Here is a 20,491-nt window from a genome sequence, read left to right as displayed (position 1 = left end):
AGATCAAGGCAGGGTACCTCGCAAGGTGCTCGTGACGTAAGCCATGACGATCGAGACCAGGCGGGCGCCAGGTTGGCGCCGGCCTGCGCAGTGTCCTTGTTACCTCTTTGGTGCAAAGGGGGCAAGCACAGGCGTGGAGTACCGAGGCATCAGGCAAAGGTTGCCATTTCAGTGCAACGAGACCAAGACCAGCAGAGCGGCAGGATGGAGGTCTCCATGGAGACCAAGACGGCGTAATCGCCAGTGCCTTTGGCAGCCAAAGAACAACTTTAGTCAGGATAACTTGTACTAGATGTTCCCCTTCAAAATGGCCATTGTTGGCGCCCTTCCCGCTCAATATTTGGGTTGAGGACCAAGGCCTCTATAATTAGGACTAGCCACCATAGAAGAGGGCATCTCATATCGAGTCCGCATCATATAGAGAGGCGATCGAACTCACCCAAGTAGTTCATCGCACCAGCTCAAGAACACCTCTCGCGAGGCTTTTCATCCTTGTACTGTTCATCATTAGCCCCTGAGGCAATGCACCACACCACACACTGGAGTAGGGTATTACACCACAATGGTGGCCTGAACCAGTATAAATCTCGTGTCCCTCGTGTTGTTCATCGTTTAGCTTAGATTCTCGCGAGGCGATCGGTTGCGGATTGGTAGGGGGAAGATCTTCGCGCGCACCCCAGAGTTCGAACCTTAAGGGTCTGCCGGAACCCAACATCCGACAGTCCCGAGCTATGGATCTAGGATCAATGGATAACAGGGGATGACAAACAAAACGTTTACCCAGGTTCGGGCCCTCTCGAAGACGTAAAGCCCTACGTCCTGCTTGAATGTATTGAATATATGATGGAGTTTACAGATTAGATCTACTTCGAGATTAGCATGAGCTAAACCCTAAAGGCTATGAGGTGATGAATATATCTCTAACCCTAATGACTACAACCCTTGGTTTATATAGACACCGATAGGGTTGGGGTTACCGAAGATAGATTACAACAAGAGGGAAAGAGATCTCGTCCACCCTTGACTTGGAGGGCACACCACGGCTTCACAGGTCTCTGGTCACCACACGGCTTCACCACACGGCTCCACCAGTCCGGACCGTATACAATGGGCCATCACCCCGAGGACCCCTTAGTCAGTGACTCCCTTACTCCATGATAAGGACAGGCACGATGCCGGGAATTTCCTCTTTTCCCTCCGGGGCTTCTTGGATATCCTTGGGAGCTTCCACATGACCTTCCTCAGTGGTAATCTTGAGGGCCTCTGTAGCAACATCCTTCCCTATGTCAGTCACTTCCTCCAAAAACTCCTTCTCTAAAAGCACGAGGGCTACCAAGGAAGTTGGAGGCAAGATAAGCATAAGACTTAGAAGCTAGAACCAAAGAATCAAGGAAGTAAAATGTTTTCAGATAAAGGTTCAAAGGTAAATGGTTTACCTGTCGGTGGCCGTCGAGAAGAAACTTCTCCTTCCCAAGTGGTGCTTGTTAGCGGGCGATTGGCGTCCGCCTCCTCCATAGGGGTGGCTTCTGCATGGATGGACCTTGCAATGGATGCCCTTGTCGGTGAACCCACTCCTTGGGTATCACTTGAAGGGGGAGCTGGTGTGGCGCCACTTGCTGACGGGTTTCCCCTTGGTGGCCTCCGCTGGTCTCCTTGGCGGGCAACAAGAGGAAAACTTTAGCGTGTCTGCCAGTGAATGAAGTCCGTCCCATGCCTTCAGGCAAGGGGCTGATACGTCTTGAATGTATCTACAACTTTTGATTGTTGCATGCTATTATATTATCTGTTTTGGATGTCTTATATGCTTTAATATGTTATTTTATATTATTTTTGGTACTAACCTATTAACCTAGAGCCCAGTGCCAGTTTCTCTTTTTTTTCCTTTTTTTTGGGCTTCAAAGAAAAGGAATACTAAACGGAGTCCAAACGGAATAAAACTTAACGATGACTTTTCTTTGACCATAAGACACCAGGAGACTTGGAGTGCAAATCAGAAGAGCCACGAGGCGGCGACGAGGGTGGAGGGCGCGCCTAGGGGGGTAGTGTGCGCCCCACCATATGGGCCCCTTGGTGACCCCCTGACCTAGATCTTGCTCCTATATATTCACATATATTCCCAAACTACCAGAAGAATCCACGAAAAACACTCCACCGCCACAACCTTCACGTGAGATCCCATCTTGGGCCTTTCCTGACATCCTGCCGGAGGGGGTTTCGATCACAGAGGGCATCTACATCAACTCTATTGCCCTTCCGATGGAGGGTGAGTAGTCCACTGCAGACCTATGGGTCCATATCTAGTAGCTAGATGGCTTCGCCTCTCTCTTTGATTGGCAGTACCATGTTCTCCTTGTTGTTCTTGGAGATCTATCCGATGTAATACTCTTTTGTGGTGTGTTTGTCGAGATTCGATGAATTTTGGATCTATGATCAGCTTATCTATGAATATTATTTGAATCTCCTCTAAATTCTTATATGCATGATTTGGTATCTTTGTATTTCCCTTCGAATTATCAGTTTGGTTTGGACAACTAGATTGGTTTTTCTTGCAATGGGAGACGTGCTTAGCTTTGGGTTCAATCTTGTGGTGTCCTCACCCTGTGACAAAGCAGGGGTAGCGAAGCACATATTGTATTGTTTCCATCTAGGATAAAAAGATGGGGTTTTCATCATATTGCTTGAGTTAATTCCTCTACATCATGTCATCTTACTTAATGCGTTACTCTGTTCTTTATGAACTTAATACTCTAGATGCAGGAAGGAGCCGGTCGATGTGTGGAGTAATATTAGTAGATGCAGAATCGTTTCGGTCTATTGACATGGACGTGATGCCCATATTGCATAATCATTGCCTTGGATATCATCATAACTTTGCGATTTTCTATCAATTGCTCGACAGTAATTTGTTCACCCACCGTATTATTTGCCTTCATGAGAGAAGCCTCTAGTGAAACGTATGGCCGTTGGGTCTATTTTCCATCATATTAGTTTCTGATCTACTATTTTGCAATCTTTTTATTTTCAGATCTATAAACCAAAGAACCCAAAAATATTTTATCTTTTATTTAACTATCTCTATTAGATCTCACTTTTGCAAGTGACCATGAAGGGATTGACAACCCCTTTATCACGTTGGGTGCAATTGTTTGATTGTTTGTGCAGTTATTGGTGATTTTCACATTCTTCTCCTACTGGAATTATACCTTGGTTTTCAAACTAAGGGAAATACATATCTCTACTTTGCTGCATCACCCTTTCCTCTTCAAAGGAAAAACCAACGCAAGCTCAAGAAGTAGAAGGAAGAATTTCTAGCGCCATTGCCAGTGAGATCTATGCCTAGTCAAGGCATACCAAGTACACATCATGAAACTCACATCCCTTGCATTATATTATTCGCCATTCGCCTCTCATTTTCCTCTCCCCCACTTCTAAAACAATTTTCGAAAAGATTCGCCCTTCTTCCGTTTGTCTTCTCGTTTGCCTTTTGTTTGCCCGTTTGTTAGATTGGTTTGTTGGCATCAGTCTAAATCCGGGGAGAATATCACTAAAAAGGATGGTAGTAACGATTAGGGAAACTTTCATGATTTTGCTAATATTAATCCTCATGAAGAATCTACTATCTTGCACAGTAAAAACTTCGCATAGGTAGTGGCTATATTATTGGAAAAGGGGTTATTCAAGATTTCTTTACTTGTGTCGGTGCGCTACCCATGTTAGGTGGATCTATTCTCCATAAAACTTATAGTCTTGCGGATGATATATCTTTTCTTGTAGTTGAACTTGAAAGACAATTTGTTCATATGCATCCATGCATACAAAGGATTTTCTAGAGTTTTCTAATATTGAGCATTCTTCTGTTAAGCGTGCCGCCACTATATTTCTAGCCCATGAATTTGGATTTATTATGAAAGAAGCTAGTGAAATTTTTGTACATTACAAAGTATATAGTGGTTGTCCTCCCATAGAGGGGATTCTCTTTAACCAAGAGGAAATAATGCGTTTGCGATCTCCCGATCATGTTGCTTATAATGAAAATTTGAGAAAAAGGGGTCCCTGCCATGTTTTAATTGATAAAATTTCTAAACTTAATGACAATTTTGCTATATAGAATAACGGATTGGGTTTCTCTCTCGAAAATAAGCTCAGGACTTTTTGCCAAAAGAACACTTACAATGATGAGGTTGTCATACAATATGAGGGGCCGAAGGAGGAACCTGTTCCTCCCGAGCTTGATCTTAGGGATCCTTATCCCATTAAATTTATCCCTTTTGATTACTTTTCCTTACCACAAAGAAAACTTGCTGCTGAACAAAGGGAGTACGAGGTGGGCTTTCGAGATTTTCCTTATTATTACTATGACAATACCTAGATCTATGTTTTATGCCTAGCTAAGGGCGTTAAACAATAGCGCTTGTTTGGAGGCAACCCAATTTCATTTTTGTTCTTGCTTTTTTGGTTCTATTTTTCAATAAATAATTTATCTAGCCTCTGGTTAGATGTGTTTTGTGTTTTAATTAGTGTTTGTTCCAAGTAAGACCTCTGGGTTGGCTTACGGTGATAGTTGATTTGATCTTGCTGAAAAACAGAAACTTTTGCGCCCAGCAAAATATTTTCATAATTCACTGAAGCGTGCTTTTGATCTGAACTTTTTACACAAGATTGATATAAAAAATTCCCAGGTTGTCCTAAGTTTTAAGAATTTTTGGAGTTATAGAAGTATTCGAAGTTCTTTGATTGCTACAGACAGTTCTGTTTTTGACAGATTATGTTTTCTTTGTGTTGTTCGCTTATATTGATGAATCTATGGATAGCATCTGGGGATATGAACCATGGAGAAGTTGGGATACATTAGATATTACACCAATATAAATAAAGAATGAGTTCACAACAGTACCATAAAGTGGTGATTTGCTTTCTTATACTAACGGATCTCATGAGATTTTCTATTGAGTTTTGTGTTGTGAAGTTTTCATGTTTTGGGTAAGGATTTGATGGACTATGGAATAAGGAGTGTCAAGAGCCTAAGCTTGGGGATTCCCAAGGCACCCCAAGGTAATATTCAAGGACAACGAAGAGCCTAATCTTGGGGATGCCCGGAAGGCATCCCCTCTTTCGTCTTCGTCTATCGGTAACTTTACTTGAGGCTATATTTCTATTCACCACATGATATGTGTTTTGCTTGGAGCGTCTTGTATGATTTGTGTTAGGACCACAATCCTAAGTCACACTGATCTAGCATGTAACACATCATATCACTTTGCGGCCTCACGCACGGTATTCCCACGGGTGCCATCTTACCTGGCCCGGGACCGTTTGTGCCTTTTGGCTCACGTATATGATAGTGTCGCTAGCATCCATATGACAAAGAACCCGGGCCGACATCACTAGTCGTAAACCCAAGGTGGCGCTAACTTATAGGGACATGCATACATGACCCAGCAACAAACGTGTTGATCAGCAATGTATGAACCCAAGTCGTAGCAAGCTATAGGGACTTAAAGGAACAATGTGTGACATTTCCCCAAAGGGACAGACACAGGAATGAAGAAGGACACATGCCAGCCAGTCTAAGTGTTCCGGAGCTGTAGCAAGCTATCATGGCTTAGTGGAAGCACTAGGAGACATTTCCCGATAAGAGAGGCTACCAAGAATAAACAATTAGGTTGTCGGATCCCACACATACCAATCATTTCAAACCATACACACAATATGCTCGATATGTGCAAATAAAACATGGCATCACAACATAACTCTATGACTCAAAGCATTTATTCAATAGGCTCCGAGGAGCGAGATATTACAAACATGGGTCTGATGACCCAACATTCAGAGCATAGAAGCAACAAGCACATGCGGAAGCTTAACTTGTCTGAGTACAGACAACTACAAATGAAAAAGGCTGAGAAGGCTGACTATGTACCAGATCTTGCCGAGGTCACAAGATCGTAGCTGAGGTAACAAGCTAAATGTCGAAGTCCACGCGGAACTACTAGTGAGATTGAAGTCTCGAAGCAAAAACATAAATTAAGCAAACGTGAGTACAAATCTACCCAGCAAGTCTTACATCATAACTAACTACACATGCATCACTATCAATAAAGAGTTGCTGGGGTTTAACTGTATCAAGCCAGCTTTGACTCGGTGGCTATCCTGAACTACGGCTGCTAGTAACTCTTTTGAGGTGGCGCACATGTCAGGACCCCGACTCAATGCCACATCGATCTAGCATGTAACACCTCATATCACTTTGCGGCCTCACGCACGGTATTCCCACGGGTGTCGCCTTACCTTAGCCCGGGACCGTTTGCGCCTTTTGGCACACGTATATGATAGTGTCGCTAGCATCCATATGGTAAGGAGCCCGAGCTGACATGGCTAGTCGTAAACCCAAAGTGGCACAGACTTACAGGGACAGGCATCCATGACCCAGCATCGAACGTGTCGGTCATCAGCGGGTGAATCCAGGCTGTAGCACTGGGCTAGCAGGACTCCGGTGAACCGGGCTGTAGCGGGCTAACAGGACTCCGGTATTCATCGCGTGACATTTCCCCGAAGGGACAGACACAGGAACGAAGAAGGACACATGCCGGCCAGCCTAAGTGTTCCGGAGCAGTAGCAAGCTACCCTGGCTTAGTGGAAACACTAGGAGACATTTCCCGGTAAGAGAGGCTACCAAGGATAAACAACTAGGTTGTCAGATCCCACACATACCAAGCATTTCAATAGCATACACACAATATGCTCGATATGTGCAATACAACATGGCATCACAAAATGACTCTACGACTCAAGTATTTATTCAATAGGCTCCGAGGAGCGAGATATTACAAACATGGGTCTCATGACCCAACAATCAGAGCATACAAGTCAAAGCACATGCGGAAGCTATCATGTCTGGGTGCAGACATCTATAAATGAAAAAGGCTGAGAAGCCTGACTATCTATCAGATCCTGCCGAGGGCACAAGATCGTAGCTGAGGTAACAAGCTAAACGTCGAAGTCCAAGCGGAACTACTAGTGAGACTGAAGTCTCTCTGCAAAAACATAAAATAGGCAAACGTGAGTACAAATGTACCCAGCAAGACTTACATCAGAACTAACTACATATGCATCATTATCAACAAAGTGGTGGTGGGGTTTAACTGCAGCAAGCCAGCTTTGACTCGGTGGCTATCCTAAACTACGACTGCAAGCGACTCTTTTGAGGTGGCGCACACGAGTCCACATATTCACCATATCAATACACCACTATGGATCCGCTCCCGTCTCCCTACGAGAACGCCATCCATAGCACTCACGCTTATCTTGCGTATTTTAGAGTATCCACTTTCACTTGTCTATGAACTGATATAAGGGGTCCACGTTTCCATATCCGAGGAATCCGGCTATTCGAATAGATGATGTTAACCCTGCAGGGGTGTACTTCTTCACACACGCTCTCGCCACTTACCGCCCTGTACACGTCATGTACCTCGGCAACCTTCAAGCGGAAGCCGGGCGAGGGAGTCGGCCACGACCTGACTAACCGAACAAGTCTCTAGTCCAGGTTTATCGCCTATTCGGGTTCCATCCGCAAGGAGATCCGGCCGGGGTGTCGCTTACGGCCCCAAACGATGTGTGCAAGGTTCCCAAGCCCACCAACCGGGTGCCACTTGGTACACCGGGCCACTGTGCCTAGTCTGTCCCAAGCCCACCTGTACCGGGTGCCACTTGGTAGACTACTAACACTGCCTACAAACACCAGAAACTAGTTGCAACTCCTGGACAGAGATCAAGTTGATTAATAAGTCGAGAGGGCTTGGAGCGCCCGGAGCCCAATGTGTGGTAGTAACTGATCATGGATCACAAACACAGAACTCAGTTCCTGAGGACGGCTGCAATGAGACAACCCACCATGTACTCCTACATGGCCTCTCACCGCTACCTTTACCAAATCGTGTTCACACACTTAGCTCACACACAGTAGGACATGTTCACACGCCTCTGATTCATCCCCGATGAATCAGACCTGACTCAACTCTAAGCAGTAGCAGGCATGACAACAAGCATGAATGAGTACGCACATCAGGGCTCAAACAACTCCTACTCATGCTAGTGGGTTTCATCTATTTACTGTGGCAATGACAGGTCATGCAAAGGATAAAGGGTTCAGCTACCGCAGCAAGTATCAAATATGTCGTTGTTGTCCTAATGCAGTAAAAGAGAGCAGGAGCGAGAGAGTGGGATATTATCGGAATGAACAAGGGGGTTTTGCTTGCCTGGCACTTCTGAAGATAACATTGAGTCTTCATCAGTGTCAACGATCACATCATCGGTATCACGTCTATCGAGAGGGGACAAATACCGGCAACACAGAAAGGAACACAATCAATGCAATGCACAATATGATGCATGATCATGACATGGCAAAATGAATGTGTTTTTGGCTAATGCAACTAAAACCAGATTAAATGAAGTTGGTTTGAATCCAAGATTCAAATTCAAACTCCATATGTGATTATTTAAATGCCCTTTAATTGATTTGTGCTAAACAGCAGCTATAAGTTGTTCTAACATGCATGAAAATGGTACAGATGGATTCCTTGAATTTTTCTGATAATTTTTCATATATAAATTATTTAATTTGGAGTTACGGTTGAATTTCTATGATTTTTAGAAGTTTTGGGCATTTTCTGGAATTTCAGAATTAAATTAAATCCAGAAAATGATTTATTGCGTCAGCACTAGGTCATGCTGATGTCAGCAGGTCAACTAGGCGGGTCCAGGTCAAACCTGACCTGTGGGACCCATATGTCAGCGTCATAGGTTAAACAGGGGGGGTTTAGTTTAGTTTAATTAAGGATTAAGGCACTAGGGCCCACATGTCAGTGTCAGCAGGGGGGTAATTAAATTAAAATAAACTAACTAACTAACAGGGGGGGCTGGCCCCACCTGTCATCGACCCAGGGGGGTCAAACCCCTGGTCAGCAGGGCCTAACCCGACGGCGGCTTGACGCCGGCGAGGCCGAGACGACGGAGAGCGTCGGAAACGCTGCTCCGGCCACGGTTTGATGTGCGGGTGGGTGCTACGAGTAGCTGGCGATGTGGCGCATCCAACGGTGGCGGTGTTTGGTGCTGGGGTGGCCGGAGTTAACGACGGTGAGCTCTTTTGCGGCCGCCGGAGTTCGGGCAATCTCGGGGTCGGGGTTAGGGAGCACGGCAGGAGGAGCTGGGGCGTGCTACGGACTCCTGAGATCGCGGTGAGCACGTCAGTGGGCTCGGATACGAGCTGGGGTGGCTGTGGCCACGGCCACGCCATGGCCGGCGGCGAGGAGCAATCGGCTCCGGTGAAAAGGCGGCTAGGGTACGGGAACGAGCGCGAGGAGGAGGGGGAATGGAAGAGTAGCTCACAGGGGTTGCGACGGTGGCCTCGGGGAGCTCGGGGAGGCACCGGAGCCAACGAATTTGACGAAGATGGCCGGCGGTCCCGAGGTTGAAGAAGACGGCGGTGGCGACGTGGCAGGGGCTCCCGCGGTGCGCTTCTCGGCGAGGAGGAAGAGGTGGTCGAGGCGGATCTCCTGGGTACTTCGGGTGGCAGTGAGGAGCACGGTGGCTACGGCGAAGGGCGTCGGCGACGACGAGCTCCGCTCGGGCGCGTGCAGGGAGAGAGAACAGAGGAGAGGGAGGAGCGAGGGAGAGCTACGGGAGAGTGAGAGAGGTAGTGGGGAACGGGGGGGGAGTGCGTGGCTCCCTCGGGTGCCTCCAGCGGCGAGCAGGTAAGCAGGAGGTGGCCGGAGCTCTTCGGGCGCGCGCCACGCCTCGCCTCTTCCTACTGGCAGAGGAAGAAGAGGACAAGGGGGAGGAGGAGGTGGGCTGGGCCGGCCAGGTGGGGGAGCTGGGCCGGTCCTGTTGGGCCACCAGGTAAGCGCCAGGTAAGATGCTTTGCTCTTTTTTTTTGTTCTGTTTTCTTTATTTAATTCTTTTGCCACTGTTTTGAATTAAAAATAATAATTCAAACAATGCCAAAGCTCCTCTGAATATTTTTATATTGCTAGATGGACTTTTCCAAAAGCTTATAAAATATTTCAGGGGTATTTGAAATTATATTCTAATTATATGAATATAATTCAAATTCAAATAGCTAATGATTTAAATTCAAAGTCCCAAAATAAATCCTTAAAAATGTTCAATATTTTGGTTGGGACCAGAACCCTTACCAAAAATTATCAAACATTTAAGAGGAGCACTTTGGAGCAATGAATGAGATTTCTAGGGTTTTTGCCCCTCTTTTATTTAGGGTTTTGAGGCTTCCAATATTCCTCAATTCAAGTTTCAAAAATATAGACATGATGCACACATGAAGCTAGCCTAGAGCAATGCCAGAAGCTAGGGATGTGACAGCACACAAGTCCACATATTCACCATAGCAATACACCACTATGGATCCGCTCCCATCTTCCTTCGAGAACGCCATCCATAGCACTCACGCTTATCTTGCGCATTTTAGAGTATCCACTTTCACTTGTCTATGAATTGTATAGGCAACCCAGATGTCCTTTACCGTGGATGCGGGTATGCGAATAAATGATGTTAACCCTGCAGGGATGTACTTCTTCACACACGCTCTCGCCACTTACTACCATGTACACATCATGTATCTCGGCAACCTTCAAGTGGAAGCCTGGCGAGGGTCTTGGCCATGACCTGACTAACCACGCAAGTCTCTAGTCCAAGTTTATCGCCTATTCGGGTTCTATCCTCAAGGAGATCCGACTGGGGTGTCGCTCACGGCCCCAAACGATGTGAGCAGGGTTCCCAAGCCCACCATCTGGGTGCCACTTGGTACACCGTGCCACTACACCTAGTCTGTCCCAAGCCCACCTGTATCGGGTGCCACTTGGTAGACTACTAGCACTACATACAAACACCAGAAACTAGTAGCAACTGCTGGATAGAGATCAGGCTGATTAATAAGTCGAGACCGGTCGAGTTACCAGGACCCAATGTGTGGTAGCAACTGTACATGGATCACAAACACAGAACTCAGTTCCTGAGGATGGTTACAATGAGACAACCCACCATGTACTCCTACATGGCCTCTCACCGCTACCTTTACCAAATTGTGTTCAACCACTTAGCTCTCACAAAGTAGGACATGTTCACAACATTCCAATTCATACCCGATGAATCAAACCTGACTCAACTCTAAGCAGTAGCAGGCATGACAAACAAGCATGAATGAGTAGGCACATTAGGGCTCAAACAACCCCTACTCATGCTAGTGGGTTTCATCTATTTACTGTGGCAATGACAGGTCATGCAAAGGAAAGCGGTTCAACTACCACAACATGCAACAGGTGAGTCGTTGTTGTCCTAATGTAGTAATAGAGAGCAGGAGCGAGAGAGTGGGATTGTATCGGAATGAACAAGGGGGTTTTGCTCGGTTGGCACTTCTCAAGATAGTATAGCTCTTCATCGGTGTCTTCGAACTCATCGTGGGAACATGTCTATCGAGAGGGAACAAATACCGGCAAACAAGAAACAACACAATCAATGCAATGCAACAATATGATGCATGATCATGACATGGCAATATGCTATGATTTGGGCTAATGCAACAGAAAGTCATTTTTGATTGAAGTGGGATCCAAAACTAGATCAAATTCCAACTCCAAATAAATTATCAAATTTGTCCTAATCATGTTTCATCCTAACCAGTGAGGTTAACTTGCTCAAACATGCATGAAAATGCAATAAACAGATTCTTTGGATTTTTCTAGTCATTTTTCATATATAAATATTTCATTTGGAGTTATAGATTATTTTCTATGAATTTTTGAAGTTTATACTATTTTTCTGGAATTCCTGATTATTTTAAATCCAGAAAATCAAATACTACGTCAGCATTACGTCATTGTGATGTCAGCAGGTCAACTGACCCGGTCCAGGTCAAACTTGACCGGTTGGACCCATATGTTAATGACACAGTGGCTAACCGTGTTTAGTTAAATCCTAACTAAAATCCGGGAGGGGGAAATCATCACCATCGTCATCCCCAACGATCCTCTCATCGGGAGTGGGTCAATCTCCATCAACATCTTCACCAGCACCATATCCTCTCAAACCCTAGTTCATCCCTTGTATCCAATCTTTGTATCCAAACCTCAGATTGGTACCTGTGGGTTGCTAGTAGTGTTGATTACTCCTTGTAGTTGATGCTAGTTGGTTTATCTGGTGGAAGATCATATGTTCAGATCCTTAATGCATATTAATACCCCTCTGATTATGAACATGAATATGCTTTGTGAGTAGTTACGCTTGTTCCTGTGGACATGGGTGAAGTCTTGCTATTAGTAGTCATGTGAATTTGGTATTCGTTCGATATTTTGATGAGATGTATGTTGTCTTTTCTCTAGTGGTGTTATGTGAACATCGATTACATGACACTTCACCATTATTTGGGCCTAGAGGAAGGCATTGGGAAGTAATAAGTAGATGATGGGTTGCTAGAGTGACAAAAGCTTAAACCCTAGTTTACAAGTTGCTTCGTAAGGGGCTGATTTGGATCCATATGTTTCATGCTATGGTTAGGTTTACCTTAATACTTCTTTTGTAGTTGTAGATGCTTGCAATAGGGGTTAATCATAAGTGGGATGCTTGTCCAAGAAAGGGCAGTACCCAAGCACCGGTCCACCCACATATCAAATTATCAAAATAACGAACGTGAATCATTTGAGCTTGATGAAAACTAGCTTGACGATAATTCCCCTGTGTCCTCGGGAGCGCTTTTCTCATTGTAAGAACCTGTCCAGGCTTGTGCTTTGCTACAAAAAGGATTGGGCCACCTTGCTGCACCTTATTTAATTTCATTGCTTGTTACCCGTTACAAATTACCTTATCACAAAACTATCTGTTACCAACAATTTCAGTGCTTGCAGAGAATACCTTGGTAAGGAAACATTTATATAGCGTGCTGAAATTTACTGTCACTTGTTACTATAGAAACTAATCCTTTGAGGGGCTTGTTCGGGGTATCTTCACCCCGACCAGTAGAGCAAAGAGTTGCTCCTCAACCTACTGAACCTACTGAAAATGTTTACGTTGAAATTCCTTCGGGTATGGTAGAGAAACTGCTAGCTAATCCCTTTGCAGGAGATGGAACATTGCATCCCGATTTACACCTGATCTATGTGGATGAAGTTTGTGGATTATTTAAGCTTGCAGGTATGCCTGATGATGTTATTAAGAAGAAGGTTTTCCCTTTATCTTTGAAGGGAGATGCATTGACATGGTATATGATATGTGATGATATGGGATCCTGGGACTATAAACGATTAAAATTGGAATTTCACCAGAAGTTTTATCCTATGCATCTCGTTCATCGTGATCGCAATTATATATATAATTTTTGGCCTCACGAAGGAGAAAGCATCGCTCAAGCTTGGGGGAGGTTTAAGTCAATGTTATATTCATGCCCCAATCATGAGCTCTCAAGAGAAATGATTATTCAAAACTTTTATGCTCGGCTTTCTCTGAATGATCGCACCATGCTCGATACTTCTTGTGCTGGGTCTTTTATGATGAACACTATTGAATTCAAAAGGAATTTATTGGAAAGAATTAAATGCAACTCTGAAGATTGGGATTCCGATGATGGTAAGGAGTCAGGTATGACACCTAAGTTTGATTGTGTTAAATATTTTATGGATATCGATGCTTTCCGTGGATTTAGCACTAAATATGGACTTGACCCTGAGATAGTAGCTTCTTTTTGTGAATCATTAGCTACTCATGTTGATCTCCCTAAGGAGAAGTGGTTTAAATATAATTCTCCCATTGAAGTAAAAGTAGTTGCACCCGTTACAGTTGAAGAAAAGACTATCACTTAATATGATCCTGTTGTTCCTTCTACTTATATTGAGAAACCAACTTTCCCTGTTAGGATAAAGGATCACGCTAAAGCTTCAACTGTTGTTCGTAAGAGTAATACTAGAACATGTACACCTCCTGAGCAAATTAAAGTTGAACCTAGTATTGCTATGGTTAAAGATCTCTTGGCTGATAATATTGATGGGCATGTTATTTACTTCTGTGATGAAGCTACTAGAATTGCTAGACCAGATAACAAGCATAAACATGAACCTCTTGTAGGCATGCCTGTTATTTCTGTTAAAATACGAGGTCATTGTTATCATGGCTTATGTGATATGGGTGCTAGTGCTAGTGCAATACCTCATTCCTTATACAAAGAAATTATGAATGATATTGCACCTATTGAGATGGAACAAATAGATGTTACAATTAAGCTTGCCAATAGAGATAATATTTCACCAATTGGGATTGTTAGAGATGTTGAAGTCTTGTGTGGGAAAGTTAAATATCCTGCTGATTTTCTTGTTCTTGGTTCCCCACAAGATGACTTTTGTCCCATTATATTTGGTAGACCCTTCTTGAACACTATTAATGCTAAGATTGATTGCGAAAAGGATGTTGTTACGATTTTCTTAGGAGATATGTCTCATGAGTTTAATTTTGCTAAATTTCGTAGACAACCCCATGATAAAGAATTGCCTAGTAAGGATGAAATTATTGGTCTTGCTTCTATTTCCGTGCCTCCTACTGATCCTTTAGAACAATATTTGTTAGATCATGAAAATGGTATGTTTATGAATGAAAGAAGGGAAATAGATGAAGTATTCTTTAAACAGGGACCTATTTTGAAACACAACTTGCCTGTTGAATTCTTAGGGGATCCTCCACCACCCAAGGGTGATCCCATGTTTGAGCTTAACCCATTACCTGATACTCTTAAATATACTTATCTTGATGAAAAGAAGATATATCCTATTATTATTAGTGCTAACCTTTCAGAGCAAGAAGAGGAAAGATTATTGAAAACTCTGAAGAAGCACCATGCTGCCATTGGATATACTCTTGATGATCTTAAGGGCATTAGTCCCACTCTATGCCAACACAAAATAAAATTGGAGGAAGACGCCAAACCAGTTATTGATCACCAACGATGGTGAAATCCTAAGATGAAAGAAGTGGTAAGGAAAGAAATACTAAAGCTCCTTGAGGCAGTTATAATTTATCCCGTTGCTGATAGTCAGTGGGTAAGTCTTGTCCATTGTGTCCCTAAGAATGGAGGTATTACTGTCGTTCCTAATGATAAAGATGAATTGATCCCGCAAAGAATTATTACAGGTTATAGGATGGTAATTTACTTCCGCAAATTAAATAAAGCTACTAAGAAAGATCATTACCCTTTACCTTTTATTGATCAAATGCTAGAAAGACTATCCAAACATACACATTTTTGCTTTCTATATGGTTACTCTGGTTTCTCTCTAATACCTGTGTCAGCGGAGGATCAAGAAAAGACCACTTTTATTTGCCCTTTCGGTACTTTTGCTTATAGACGTATGCCTTTTGGTTTATGTAATGCACCTGCTACCTTTCAAAGATGCATGATGGCTATATTCTCTGACTTTTGTGAAATGACTTGTGAGGTATTCATGGATGATTTCTCCGCTTATGGATCATCTTTTGATGATTGCTTGAGCAACCTAGATCGAGTTTTGCAGTGACGTGAAGATACTAGTCTCGTCTTGAATTGGGAAAAGTGCCACTTTATGGTTAATGAAGGCATTGTCTTGGGGCATAAAATTTTTGAAAGAGGTATTGAAGTTGATAAAGCTAAGGTTGATGCTATTGAAAAGATGCCATGTCCCAAGGACATTAAAGGTATAAGAAGTTTCCTTGGTCATGCCGGTTTTTATAGGAGGTTCATTAAGGACTTTTCTAAATTTCTAGGCCTCTGACTAATCTATTGCAAAAAGATATTCCTTTTGTCTTTGATGATGATTGTGTATAAGCTTTTGAAATACTTAAGAAACCTTTGATTTCTGCACCTATTGTTCAGCCTCCTGATTGGAATTTACCCTTTGAAATTATGTGTGATGCTAGAGATTATGTTGTAGGTGTTGTTCTAGGACAAAGAGTTGATAAGAAACTAAATGTTATTCAATATGCTAGTAAAGCTCTAGACACTGCCCAGAGAAATTATGCTACTACTGAAAAAGAATTCTTAGCAGTTGTATTTTCTTGTGATAAGTTCAGACCTTACATTATCGATTCTAAAGTAACTATTCACACTGATCATGCTTCTATTAAATATCTTATGGAAAAGAAAGATGCTAAACCTAGACTTATTAGATGGGTTCTCTTGCTACAAGAATTTGATTTGCATATTATTGATAGAAAGGGAGCTGAGAACCCCGTTGCAGACAACTTGTCTAGGTTAGAGAATGTTCTTGATGACCCACTACCTATTAATGATAGCTTTCCTGATGAACAATTAGCTGTCATAAATGCTTCTCGTACTTCTCCATGGTATGCTGATTATGCTAATTACATTGTTGCTAAATTCATATCACCTAGTTTCACATACCAGCAAAAGAAAAAGTTCTTCTATTATTTAAGACATTACTTCTGGGATGACCCACACCTTTATAAAGAAGGAGTAGATGGAGTTATTAGACATTGTGTACCTCAGCATGAACAGGAACAGGTCCTACACAAGTGTCACTCCGAGGCATATGGAGGACAGCATGCTGGAGATAGAACTGCACATAAGGTATTGCAATCCGGTTTTTATTGGCCTACTCTCTTCAAAGATGCCCGTAAGTTTGTCTTGTCTTGTGATGAATGTCAAAGAATTGGTAATATTAGTAGACGTCAAGAAATTCCTATGAACTATTCTCTTATTATTGAACCGTTTGATGTTTGGGGCTTTGATTATATGGGACCTTTTCCTGCCTCTAATGGATATACACATATTTTATTTGCTGTTGATTACGTTACTAAGTGGGTCGAAGCTATTCCAACAAGTAGTGCTGAGCATAACACCTCTATTAAGATGCTTAAAGAAGTTATTTTTCCGAGGTTTGGAGTCCCTAGATATCTCATGACTAATGGTGGTTCACATTTTATTCATGGTGCTTTTTGTAAAATGCTTGCTTAGTATGATGTTAATCATAGAATTGTATCTCCATATCACCCATAGTCTAGTGGTCAAGTAGAATTGAGCAATAGAGAGCTCAAATTAATTTTGCAAAAGACTGTTAATAGATCTAGAAAGAATTGGTCCAAGAAACTTGATGATGCATCATGGGCTTATAGAACTGCATATAAGAATCCTATGGGTATGTCTCCATATAAAATGGTTTATGGAAAAGCATGTCACTTACCTCTCGAACTTGAACATAAGGCATATTGGGCCATTAAAGAGCTCAACTATGATTTCAATCTTGTCGGTGAGAAGAGGTTATTTGACATTAGTTCACTTGATGAATGGAGAACCCAAGCCTATGAAATTGCCAAGCTTTTTAAAGAAAAGTGAAAAGATGGCATGACAAAAGGATACAAAAGCGTGAGTTTAATGTAGGTGATTATGTGCTGCTATTCAACTCTCGTTTAAGATTTTTTGCAGGAAAGCTCCTCTATAAATGGGAAGGCCCTTACGTTATCGAGGAGGTCTATCGTTCCAGTGCCATAAAAATCAACAAGTTTGAAGGAACAAATCCAAAGGTGGTGAACGGTCAAAGAATCAAACATTATATCTCAGGTAATCCTATAAATGTTGAAACCAATGTTATTGAAACTGTAACCCCGGAGGAATACATAAGGGACACTTTCCAGAATGTTTCAGACTCCGAAAAGGAATAGGTATGTGGTGCGGTAAGTAAACCGACTCCAAAACAGTTCTAATAGCAATTTTTCTCTGTTTTGGAATATTTAAGAAAATAGGAAAATAAGAAGTAGTCTGGGAAGGACACGAGGCATCCACGAGGGTGGAGGGCGCGCCCAACCCCTCATGGGCACCTCGTGTGCTCTCCGGACTCCGTTTTCTTGCACAATACTTCTTTTGGTCGGTAAAAATTCATTATATAATCTCCCAAAGATTTTGACAACTACTTCACACAAAAATCCTCTGTTTTTGTCTTAAGTTGTATCTGCCGCAGATTAGAGCAATATGTCGTCCCAGGATTCGGAGGGATAAAGCTATGTGGCTGATTACCTAGCAGACCCTAAGGTCTATGAAGACGTGGAGCACTCTAGATGGACCACTGAGGAAGAAGAAGACTACGAGACTAAGGGAAAGGAGGAGACGAGCTCAGATGAAGATGAAGTCCCATTACCTCAACCTGGGGACATGCATGTGGAGTTTAAAAAGTCAAGCCTCCCTGATAGGGCAAAGAAACCAAAGATTGAGTTTATTCCTTTTTGTCACTTGCAGGAAAACAAACAGGAAATCTTCAAAAGGATATTAAGCCTTGAGCAGGAGATTGATGATCTAAGGGACCAAATTCCATCCTCAAGCGCAAATTGAGGAGGAAGCCTACATCACCAACAACTCCATTATCACCACCCCCGAGGACATAAACACATGGGTATGGGCAGTCCTCTTGGCAAGTGATAAGCTTGGGGGAGTTTCCCCAGTATCGTATCACCATCACACTCCTATCTTTACCGTTTTACTTAGTTCGATCCTTTTGGTAATATCATGATCTAGTAGAATAAAGTTTTGGTATGAATCAGTTTTGAGTTTTGCTTTATGATCCCTCTGTGTAATCGAGTCCGTGAGCTATATATAGTAAAGATTAGTGTTAAGTCAAGGGCTTTGATATCTTTCTATGATCTTAAGTGCTTAAAAGAATAAAAATAATAAAATAGATCATACTGATCTTGTGGATAGTAATGACTTCACATGTAAAGAGTATGATGATTAAAAGTTGTTGAGAGTTGGCAAACATAGTTTTGGTCATCGTTGCAATTGATAGGAAGTAATAAAGAAAGAGAGGTTCTCACATATAAATACACTATCTTGGACATCTTTTATGATTGTGTGCACTCAATAAAGTATGACATGCTAAAGAGTTGATGTTGGACAAGGAAGACAACATAATGGGTTATGTTTTCTCACATCTCAGTTAAAGTATATTGTCATGGATCATTCAAACATGTTGAGCTTGCCTTTCCCCCTCATGCTAGCCAAGTAGAGATACTACTTGTGCTTCCAAATTGATTGTGTAAGTTAGCATGAACTATTATTGTTGACATTACCCTTGAGGTAAAACGTTGGTAGGCAACACTATAAGCCCCTATCTTTCTCTGTGTCCGATTAAAACTCCATAACCATAAGTATTGCATGAGTGTCAGCAATTGTGAAAGACTAAATGATAGTTGAGTATGTGGACTTGCTGAAAAGCTCTGTTATTGACTCTTTCCTATGTTATGATAAATTGCAATTGCTTCATTGACTGAGATTATAGTTTGTTAGTTCTCAAGGAAGTTTCTGAATCATACTTGACATTGCAAATAGATTGTTGCTTGAGCATAAGAAATCATATGACAAAATATATTTATGTTGCTGTTATAAGAATGATCGTGATGCCCTCATGTTTGTATCTTATTTTTATCGACACCTCTATCTCTAAACATGTGGACATATTCTTCGATATCGGCTTCCGCTTGAGGACAAGCGAGGTCTAAGCTCGGGGGAGTTGATACATCCATTTTGCATCATGCTTTTATATCGATATTTATTGCATTATGGACTGTTATTACATGTTATCTCACAATACTTATGGCTATTCTCTCTTATGTTACAAGGCTTAAAATAAAGAGGGAGAATGCCGGCAGTTGGGATTCTGGGCTGGAAAAGGAGCAAATATTGGAAACCTATTCTGCACAGCTCCAAAAGTCCTAAAACTGCATGATAGTCATTTTTTAAATTACTGATAATTATTGAGCAGAAGAAGTACCAGAGGGGCCCCACACCCTGGCCACAAGGGTGAGGGGCGTACCCACCCTTACAGGGCACGCCCCCTGCCTCGGGGGCCCCCTGGTGGCCCTCCAGTGCCCATCTTCTTATATATGAAGTCTTTTATCCTGAAAAAAATCATAAGCAAGCTTACGGGACGAAACTCCGCCACCACGAGGCGGAACGTTGGCGGAACCAATCTAGGGCTCCGGCGGAGCTGTTTTGTCGGGGAAACTTCCCTCCGGGAGGGGGAAATCATCACTATCATCATCACCAACGATCCTCTCATTGGGAGGGGTCAATCTCCATCAACATCTTCACCAGCACCATCTCCTCTCAAACCCTAGTTCATCTCTTGTATCCAATCTTTGTATCCAAACCTCATATTGGTACCCGTGGGTTGCTAGTAGTGTTGATTACTCCTTGTAGTTGATGCTAGTTGGTTTATCCGGTGGAGGATCATTTGTTTAGATCCTTAATGCATATTAATACCCCTCTGATTATGAACATGAATATGCTTTGTGAGTAGTTACGTTTGTTCCTGAGGACATCGGTGAAGTCTTGCTATTAGTAGTCATGTGAATTGGTATTCGTTCGATATTTTGATGAGATGAATGTTGTCTCTCCTCTAGTGGTGTTATGTGAACGTCGACTACATGACACTTCACCATTATTTGGGCCTAG

Source organism: Triticum dicoccoides, chromosome 6B (assembly GCF_002162155.2).
Source record: "Triticum dicoccoides isolate Atlit2015 ecotype Zavitan chromosome 6B, WEW_v2.0, whole genome shotgun sequence".
Taxonomy (NCBI): Eukaryota; Viridiplantae; Streptophyta; class Magnoliopsida; order Poales; family Poaceae; genus Triticum; species Triticum dicoccoides.
This window is presented reverse-complemented; position numbering follows the sequence as displayed.